An 11,304-nucleotide genomic window follows, 5' to 3' on the forward strand; every position below is an offset into this window, starting at 1 on the left:
TAAGGGTGGTGTCATCTGTATTTCTGAGGTTATTGATATTTCTCCTGGCAATCTTGATTCCAGCTTGCATTTCATCTATTTCTCCCATAGAGGCAACAACTAGTTCTACCAGTTTATTAACATCTTTCCAGAGATCTCTATACCTACACATGTATGTATATCCATATATTCAAGTAATCATTCACATGCTCTATCCCCCCAAATACTTACCACACACTCTGTTCTTACCATCTCATGGTTCTTACTATTTTTCCCTTAACTGTGTATTTTTGAAGATTGTCATATCAGGATACAGAGACATGCTTTGTTTTGTCTTTTGTTTATCCAGTACTTTTTTAAGGCTGTATATATTTCCTGGTAATAATGTGCTACAGTTTATCCAAGTAATTCCATATTGGTGGACATTCAGATTGTTTCCAGGGTCCTGCTATTACAAACAAAACTGCAATAAATTTAGCCCTCCCTCCAAGCTTTTATAGGGATTCCCGGGTGGCTCAGTGGTAAAAGAATCAGTCTCCCAATGCAGGAGGTGCAAGAGGCCCCAGTTCAACCCCTGACTTTGGAAGATCACCTGGAGAAGGAAATGGCAACCTACTCCAGTATTCTTGCCTGGAGAAACCCCAAGGATAGAGGAGCCTGGCGAGCTACAGTCCATAGAGTTAGAAAGAGTCAGACCCGACTAAGCTACTGAGCATGCAAGAGCACAAAGCTTTTATGCAAGGCTATCCTAGCTGCCTTTAAAAGAAACACATATACACAGTGCTGACATAAAAAGAGAAAGCAACAACAAAAATCTCCCTTCCAACACAAAAAATGACTTGTTAGAATCTGACACTGTTTTAACAGAAGTAGCTCTTCCCCTAATAGAAAGAAAACAATGTGACAGTGTATTTATGTCCAACCTAATGTCCCATTCACCCCACTCTCCCCTTCCCTCACTGCATCCACAGGTCTGTTCTCTACCTGCGTCTCTATTCCTGCCCTGAAACTAGGTTCATCTGTTCCATTGGGTAAAATGGAAACCTAGTGGGAAGCTGTTGTGCAGAACAAGGAGCTCAGCTCAGTGTTCTGTGATGACCTAGAGAGGTGCGGTGCCGGGGGGAGACCAAGATGGAGGGGAAATACGTATACATATAGCTGATTCACTTCATTGCACAAAAGGAACTAATATAATATTATGAAGCAATTATATTCCAATAAAAACCACAACAACAATGTGGTAAGGGTTCTGGCTGCAGATCTGACTCTCCTTTCATAATCCATTCCTACTCCCAACTCAACAGATAGCTTTGTGGACAAACCACTGAGGCTCCAAGGTATCAGGATTTCCACCAAGGATATGTTTTCCCTTCACCTCTGATCCTGAGTCAGTCCGTAAAAAACCCAATTCCATTGTATGCAGCATTTCCTTCCCCAAAACACCAGGGTTCTGCCTCCATTCCAGGCCAGCATGTCTCCCACCAGACTGCTTTAACATGCTTTCTACCTGCCTGTCAAAGGATGCAAACCAAGAAACTGCAGGCAAAGTTCCTTTGACTGTAGAAACCAACTGGCAGAGGACTAAAGAAAAGGAAAGAGCCTACTCAAGGAGGGAAGTAAGAGTTTATAGCCAATCAGTTCAGCTCAGTTCAGTCATTCAGTCATGTCCAACTCTTTGCGACCCCATGAACTGCAGCACGTCAGGCCTCCCTGTCCATCACCAACACCCAGAATCCACCCAAACCCATGTCCATTGAGTCTGTGATGCCATCCAACCTCCTCATCCTCTGTCGTCCCCTTTTCCTACTGCCTTCAATCTTTCCCAGCATCAGGGTCTTTTCATATGAGTCAGCTCTTCGCATCAGGTGGCCAAAGTATTGGAGTTTCAGCTTCAACATCCATCCTTCCAATGAACACCCAGGACTGATCTCCTTTAGGATGGACTGGTTGGATCTTTTTGCAGTCCAAGGGACTCTCAAGAGTATTCTCCAACACCACAGTTCAAAAGCATCAATTCTTGGGTGCTCAGCTTTCTTTATAGTCCAACTCTCATATCCATACATGACTACTGAAATAACCATAGCCTTGACTAAATGGACATTTGTTGACAAAGTAATGTCTCTGCTTTTTAATATGCTGTCTAGGTTGGTCATAACTTTCCTTTCAAGGAGTAAGTGTCTTTTAATTTCATGGCTACAATCATCATCTGCAGTGATTTTGGAGCCCCAAAAAATAAAGTCAGCCACTATTTTCACTGTTTCCCCATCTGTTTGCCATGAAGTGATGGGAGCAGATGCCATGATCTTAGTTTTCTGAATGTTGAGCTTTAAGCCAACTTTTTCACTCTCCTCTTTTACTTTCATCAAGAGGCTCTTTAGTTCTTCTTCACATTCTGCCAATACAAATCGAAAAAGGAATCTAAAGTTCCTCTTAACAAAACAACCAAAGGAAACCTCATGTAACAATCAGATAAACCCCTCCAATAGCAAGTATAGACAAAAATGCTTGATTCGTTGACTTGAGATAAAGTGGGCTTAAATTAATAAAATGTGAGGATAATGGACTATGAAAGAACTACAACATACAATCCTGGTTAACACTGAACTAGCATAAGTTGTACCAGCACAGAGCTGGTCTTAAGAAAATATGCTTTACATGAAAACTAGCATGTTTGAAGTCTTTATGAACAGTTTATCCTATCAAGCAGATTAAACATTCCCAAATGAAATCCTGCTTATTAATTTGGGCCCCCAGATATCTTTCCTGCCCATTTTATATTAATTGACTTATGTTTCAAATCTGATAATGCATGTGGTTTTATTTTAACTCTTTGATACAGTGGGAAATTTCCAATTCCCTAAAGACAGCATTTTGTTTGTTTGGGGGGATATTATCTATGTGAAAGGTAAGTGCATAATATTGTGATCATTTGTAACTTACTGAGAGTCAAAGCCCAGAGGCTGATCCAGCTATTTTCCTAAAGGTTACTCAAGACAAGGGTTTTCTTATCAGATATGGCCATCAGATTGCATGCCCTTTCCCCAGACTGCTGTGGTTTAATTCATAAGAGATTATACACTGGGCTTCCCCCCAGGAATTCGGGTACATGGAATGATGTCATGTCCTCGGCACATGGCTGCTCTGTCCTCCCAAAGAGGTTCCCACCAGCTCACAGGGGAGGCAGGAGTGAGAAGGAGGCTCAGAACTTCAGAGGCCTGAGGGCTTACGATTTTTTTTTTTTAATTTTTATTGGAGCAGTGCTGCTTTACAATGTTGTGTTAATTTCTACTGTACACTAAAGTGAATCAGTTCTACTTAGAAACCTCCTGGAATGGCAGCTCAAGTTCAGACCTGCCAGGCTGTGACTCACAAATACAGTACCCCAGAGCTGGCAGGAGACCTGCAGGTCACTAATTCACCCCCTGCCCACACTCAAAAGCCCAGAAAGGATCACAGAGTTGGGCAGAGGCAGAAGTTGGGCTAAAACTCAGGTATCTAGACAGCCTATTTAAAAGCAGAGACATCACTTTGCCGACAAAGGTCTATGTAATCAAAGCACACTAAAAGACAGACATGGTATGGATGTAGTAGAAGCAGAAGATATTAAGAAGAGGTGGCAAGAATACACAGAAGAATATACAGAAAAGACCTTAATGATGGTATGATCACCCACCTAGAGCCAAATATCCTGGAGTGAGAAGTCAAATGGACCTTAGAAAGCATCACTACAAACAAAGCTAGTGGAGGTGATAGAATTCCAACTGAGCTATTTCAAATCCTAAAAGATGATGCTATTGAAATGCTGCACTCAATATGCCAGCAAATTTGGAGAACTCAATAGTGGCCACAGGACTGGAAAAGGTTAGTTTTCATTCCAATGCCAAAGAAAGGCAATGCCAAAGAATGTTCAAACTACCACACAATTGTATTTATTTCACCTGCTAGCGAGGTCATGCTCAAATCCTTCAAGCTAGGCTTCAACAGTATGTGAACCAAGAACTTCCAGATGTTCAAGCTGGATTTAGAAAAGGCAGAGGAACAAGAGATCAAACTGACAACATCCAGTGGATCAAAGAAAAAGCAAGAGAATTCCAGAAAAAAAAAATCTACTTCTGCTTCATTGACTACACTAAAGCCTTTCGATGTGTGGATCACAACAAACTGTGGGAAATGCTTAAAAGAGATGGGAATACCAGACCACTTTACCTACCTCCTGAGAAATCTGTATGCACATCAAGAAGCAACAGTTAGAACCAGACATGGAACAAGAGACTGGTTCAAAATTGGGAAAGGAGTATGTCAAGGCTGTATATTGTCACCCTGCATATTTAGCTTACGTGCAAAGTACACCATGCAAAATGTCAAACTAGATGAAGCACAAGCTGGAATCAAGATTGCCAGAAGAAATATCAAGAACCTCCTATATACAGATGACACCACCCTTATGGCAGAAAATGAAGAGGAACTAAAGAACCTCTTGATGAAAGTGAAAGAGGAGAGTGAAAAAGCTGGCTTAAGATTCAGCATTCAAAAAACTAAGATCATGGCATCTGGTCCCATCACTTCATGGCAAATAGATGAGGAAACAATGGAAACAGTGACAAACTTTATTTTCTTGGACTCCAAAATCATTGCAGATTGTGACTGCAGCCTTGAAATTAAGATGTTTGCTCCTTGGAAGAGAAGCTATGACCAACCTAGACAGCATATTAAAAAGCAGAGACATTACTTTGCCAACAAAGGTCCATCTAGTCAAAGCTAGGTTTTTCCAGTAGTCATGTTTGGATGTGAGAGTTGGACCATAAAGAAAGCTGAGTGCCAAAACATTGATGCTTTTGAACTGTGGTGTTGGAGAAGACTCTTGAGAGTCCTTTGGACTGCAAGGAGATCCAACCAGTCAATCCAAAAGGAATCAGTCCTGAATATTCATTGGAAGGACTGATGCTGAAGCTGAAGCTCCAATACTTTGGCCACCTGATGCAACAAGCCAATTTATTGGAAAAGGCTGTGATGTTGGGAAAGATTGAAGGCAGGAAGAGAAGGAGATGACAGAGGATGAGATGGTTGGATGTCATCACCGACTCAGTGGACATGACTTTGAGCCAACTCTGGGAGATGGTGAAGACTGGGAAGCCTGGTGTGCTGCAGTTCATGGGATCGCAAAGAGCCAGACATGACTTTGTGACGGAACAACAAATCTTAGTCCCCAGAGTTGTGCTGCTCAGACTTTCCCATGCTTATCAATCACCTAGAAGTTTGTTAAATGTGAACTCTGATTCAGCAGCCCTGGAATAGAGTCTAAAAGTTTGCATTTCTAATAAGCTTCCCCGTGATGCTAATCTTGCCGGTGGAGAACTATGCTGAGTAGCATTTTCTCACACCTTTAGTCTCGACATTCCTCGATTACAGAAAATCCAGAAAACAGTCACTCTCACAGTGCCTAGGAACTGATTAAAGAAAGTTCATTTTTTAACTCTTCTTTACCAAACATACCGCAAACAGAGAAGTCTCACCTTCAACCTTCTTCTCCACTGGAGACCTCCCAAACTACCGCCCAGCCACTAGTAGGAAGGGGAAAGGAAATCATAAGACCTCTGATCTCCTACTCTCTAATAGGTGAGTTTTGGGTAAAACTGTTGCTCTCAAAGTGTGGTCCCCACACCGATAGCATCAGTGTCACTTGGGATCTTGTTAGAAATGCAAATTCAAAATTTCTAGGAGTGAGCTCAGCAATCTGAAGGTTTTTTTTTTAATTAAAGTATAATTGATATACAATATTATATAAATTACTTGTGTACAATTTGGTGATTCACAATTTTTAAAGGTTATACTCCATTTATGTGTGTTAGTCACTCAGTCGTTATCTGACTCTTTTTGACCCCACCAGGCTTCTCTGTCCGTGGGAATTCTCCAGGCAAGAATGCTGGAGTGAGTAGCCATTCCCTTCTCCAGATTTCTTCCCAACCCAGGGATTGAAACCACATCTCCCACTTTGCAGGCATATTCTTTACCATCTGAGCCACCAGGGAAGTCCATACTCCATTTATAGCATTTATATTACAGGAAATATAGCAAATACCTATTTGCTATGTTATAGGGAATATAGCAAATAACTATAAATGGAGTATAGTTATTAAAAATATTTTCTATATTCCCTGTGCTGTACAATATATCTTTGTAGCTTATTTTATACATAATAGTTTGTACTTCTTAATCCCCTACCTCTATCTTGCCCATCCCCCACTTCCCTTTTCCCATTCGTAGCCCCCACTTTGTTCTTTATATCTGTGAATCTGTTTCCTTTTTGTTATATTCACTAGTTTGTTGTATTTTTAAGATTTTACTTATAGTGATATCATACAACATTTGTCTTTCTCAGTTTGACTTATGTCACTAAGCATAAGACCCTCCTGGTACAGCTATGCTGTTGCAAATGGCAAATTTTCATTCTTTTTTATAGCTGAGTAATACTCCATTGTATGTATATGGATCACATCTTCTTTATCTGTTTATCTGTTGATGGACGTTTAGGTTTCTTCCACATCTTGGCAATTGTAAATAGTACTACCATGAACATTGGCAGACAGGCACCTTTCAAATTTGTAATTTTGGTTTTTTGGATATATACCCTGGAGTGAAAAATAATCTAAGTTTTAACAAACCTCCAGTCAATTCTGATGCAGGCTTAAGTTTGAGAATCACTAAGACAAGACTCATGGCCAAGAACCTATTAGTACTCACAGCTTTGTATACAAAATGAAATGTGTGCAATCATTCCCCTGTCCTAAGTCATGACCTACTTGAAGCAACAGATGACATATCATCATACCCTACACCAATTGATTTAGGGTATGTTAGTACATGATTGTAGGACCTGCATATGGCATCTCAAAGAATCACACAGACACTCAAATTTACTCCCTCAAGCAGGATCCCTCTCAAGCTTCCTGCCCTGCCAGAAGGCTCACCATAGTGCCTGGAACCACCTGCACAATCACTCTGCCTCTCAACCTGAAGAGATGATTTATCTACCCAACTCCTTCAACCAGGTAAGAAGACATCTTCTTGTCATATTCCTCTTGTGGGCCAGTGGAGGTGGGGTAGGGGGGGAATGTGTGTGAACTCCTTGAGTATACGTTTGAAAGAGACCATCTCAACCTGAGTCTTATCAGAAAGGTTGGGACACCAACATATTAGGCTAAGGTAACAGATCTGTGCCCTAATGCAATAATATTATGGAAATAAATATAATTCACAGCTCCTACCCTCCTCTACACTTCCTTTGTTTTCTTTGAGAAAAACAATAAGAAAGTCTCATTAAAATGTCTACTGTAATTTTTAAACTTTATAAAGCCAGCCCTAATAGGATAACATTTGTTTCTTTGTCTTGTATGGAAAGTCGTGATTCATCTACTGTGCAATTCCACCATGTTTGTAAAAACGTTGCCATGGCAACATTTTTCAAGTACCAAGTAAATTGTGGAAGAGAATATACAAACACCTATAGATAAATACTTCATTACTATCTACACAAACTTCTCATTCATTGTACCCAATTGTACCCAATCTCTCCTCTTTCCATAAACCCAGCTCCTTTAAGATCCAGTTTGGAATTCTTTCTTCCCGAGGACATGTGAAGACCTTGCCTTATCAGAAGAAAGCCAAATCAAAGCAATCGGGGTTTGAATATTTTAAAATAGTCTTCCTTTCCCCATGGTTCTATTGAGCTATGATATAATAGAAGTTTTAAAAATCAAACAAGAAGTTAATAACCAGACTTCCCTTGCAGTACAGTGCATAAGAACCTGCTTGCCGGAGCAGGGGACACAGATTCGATCCTGGGTTTGGGAAGATTCCACATGCCACAGAGCAACTAAGCCCTCGAGCCACAGCTACTGAGCCAGCATGCTGCAACTACTGAAGCCCGTGTGCCTAGAGCCCTTGCTCAGCAAAGAGAGAGGCCACCACAATGAGAAGCCTGTGCACCACCACTAGAGAAAGCCCAGATGCCACAACAAAGACCCAGGGCAACCAAAAAATAAAATTAATTAATTAATAGAAAGAAGTTAATAACCAAAGTCTTCTGCATCCCCAAAAGCAAAAATTAATGCTTTCCATCTCCATGCAAATAGCACAACTCTTAGACTGCACAGCAGTATTTTGAGTTGATTTCATAGCAGTTTATACCTGATAAAATTAATTCATCTATAGGGACCTACAAAATGAAGTCCACCTGCGTGGCTCCGCACATATCACAAGCCTATACTTAAGACAGCCTCACCTACAGGAAACACCTGTCAAGGATACTTAATACACACAAGTTACAAATCTCCCAGTCAGCTAGCTCACCGTATCCTAAAATCTGGGACCTGTTTGCCTTAGAAAGAAATTCCCAACTTCCTAGCCAATCAAGCCCTGGTTCCCGCTGCCTCTCCTCACACTCGAAAACTCGGTTTTTGCCCAAAACCTTCAGGAAGAGTGCTCCACTGCTTGTGAGGTGCTGCACTCCTCCCACCCATGAATTGTTTTCCCTTAAAGGACATCAAACTTGTTACAAAATTGTTTTAGTTTCATCACTTGATACACTTCTATTGGGCATTTATGTACTTGTCTAACAACCTCATTTGCCCAAAGCCCCTAACAGGTAAGACATCTGTGTTACCCATCATCACTTCTCCTGTATCAACAGGCAAAATGGTCCCTGGATGCCCAACCAGGCAGAGATGCATTAGAATTGCCCCGGAACTATCAAAAGTAGGGTCCTGGGTGTCGTGCAAAGAATAGTTCCTGCTTGACAGTGAAGAACTGCTTGGAATGCATACCCTAAGAACGGCACATCTAAGAGTGTAAAGGGTGTTGTTAATAATTTTACAAGGACGATAGGCATAAACCAGAAGTTTCCTGATTAAAAGGTTGCACAATGTTCTTACCAGTAATTCTTCTTTGTGTTTAATAAAGTACACCTGGTTAGATTTCCACGAATGGAGTTGGCTGCTTATTTAGGTGAACATCTGATTGTACCATCCCTTTGGATAGATATGTTGATGCAAATCTGATTTCCTACTGTGGGCTTTTATACACTGGAAAGTGTATAGACCGTCACCAGCATAAACTGTAAAGACAAAATCGAGTTAATTGCCTGCTGAGCTAAGGGAGAACATGAGCTCTGCCCTACTTTTTGCCTAGGGTACCAGACACTAGGTTGGAATTTACCAAATATTAGAAGTTTAAAGTTTAAGGAAGGTTTGACTAGGATTAAGTGAGGATCATGATACAACAGTCTAGCATCTGTGGAAACAGCAAGGTGAGTTGAAGAAAAGATTCAAAGAATCTTAGAGTACTTTTCATTGAAGCATTTATGGGTCTTTCAGGAAGTCCCTAAAATGAACAATCAACTCATTTGCCTGAGCTAGAATCTCTCTGAGTAGTAAAATGTTAATGAGGACCTTCAGATAGCAAAGTCATGTTAATGCAGACAGTGAACTATATGAAGGATAGTCTGTTCCAGACTTCAGTGTCCTATTGTCTAGAAACCAATTTGCAACATGTATAAATAAGTCTTAAAAACATTCCCACCTTTTATATTGCAATTCTGTTCCCAAGGAGCTAAGGAAATAATCTGAAATCAGTACAAAGATTTATGGAATAAAGAAGCTCATTATGGACTAAAATAGTTTAATAGCCCCAAATTGGAAATAATCCAAATGTCCAATAGTAGGTAATAAATGTGATATATATAATTTCACAAAAACATCAAAAGTTTATTTTTAAAAAAGTAATAACAATGGAATATACATGCTCTACGTTTCCTAAGAGAAAATAAGCCAAATTATAGACTCAAATAACAAAGAAAAAAGTTGCTGAAAGAAAATATACCAAACACAGCAAATACACCAAAATGATACTTCTGGTATTTAATTTATAGACAGTTTCAATGTTATTTTCAGTGTTTTACATATATATGTCTATATATATATGTACACATATACATATATATTCTCTGTTAAAATGTTTTTAAGAGAATATATATTTTAACAGAATATATTTTTATTTATAATAATTAACAAAGAAAATATTGCTTTTATAGTCAGAATGTTTTTTCATAAGCAGTAATATCATGATGAAAAAATAGAAAATACAGGCAAACACAAAAGAGAAAAACGTGAGTTAAAATTATCTGTAATCCTCCCTCTCAGAGGTAATTATATTTAACCTTGTGTGAAAAGCCCTTTCTTGGTCTCCAAATTTTTCTTTGTTATAGCATCTTGTCTTTATTTCACTAATGTAATTTTATCTCTGAGGATATTAATTATAGCCTTTGTAAAGTTTTATTCTACATTCTGTCTTTGTTTCCTGTTCCTTTCTCTTTTAATATCTGTCTCTCATATTAAGTATTTTCACTTTAAGATATTTCCTTAATTACATGATGATTCTTAGCTACTCATTAATCTTTTATTCTCAAAAAAGCTTTGTGTTTGTGTTTCTGTTTGTGGATAAAGTTTATAGAATGGTGACTTTCAGCCCAGAGTCGTTGACATGGACCCAGCTGTGACACTGGGGAACACAAATGTCTATTTCCATAGGTCTTTTCTCCTCGCCTGGTCATTTTTCCCTCACACACCATACAGTATAAATGTCATGCCTTTCTGGTCTCTTTAATTTATGTACCAAGAAAGAAACAGTCCAGGCATGATCTCTAATAGCCTCTAGGGCTTTAAAAGAAAACCAAGGTCCCTTCCCACTGGAAAGGAATTTTCATCAGATGCCAAGAGAAAAACCCCTAAGGGAAGCTTCCAGCTACTGTGGCATGTGTGTGTGTGTGTGTGTGTGTGTGTGTGTGTGGGAGTATGTAAGCAAGAACATTAAAAGAAGCCCAGCAGCTGCCTGAAAGAGAAATATGAGTGTCAAAGGTGATAAATCATGGCACACATCCAAGCAACAACTGACTTCCTGCCCCAACTCTTCTGGGCTGTTGGGGTCACCTGTTCCCTGAACGTGAATTCTTCCCAGCACACTCTCCCCTGTCCACTCATCTTTAACACCACACCCGAGAAAGGGAGGGCCTCTTTGTGGAAACTGAAAGTAGTCATTCAGAATTGGTTTTACAGAGGGGTTATAAATAAACTCAACATATGGTATCCTGAATTTAATAAATGATATAGTTAAGAATTTACTTTGGTTAACCTCTAGTCGAGCACTGACCAGTAAAAAATACAAGGTAAGCCACATGTGCAATTTAAAATTTGCTAGTAACCACATTAAAAAATACATAAAGAAATAGGTGAAATTAATAATGGGCTTCCTAGGTGGCACAGTGGTAAAGAA

The sequence above is a fragment of the Odocoileus virginianus genome, chromosome 31 (assembly GCF_023699985.2).
Source record: "Odocoileus virginianus isolate 20LAN1187 ecotype Illinois chromosome 31, Ovbor_1.2, whole genome shotgun sequence".
In the NCBI taxonomy this organism is placed as follows: domain Eukaryota; kingdom Metazoa; phylum Chordata; class Mammalia; order Artiodactyla; family Cervidae; genus Odocoileus; species Odocoileus virginianus.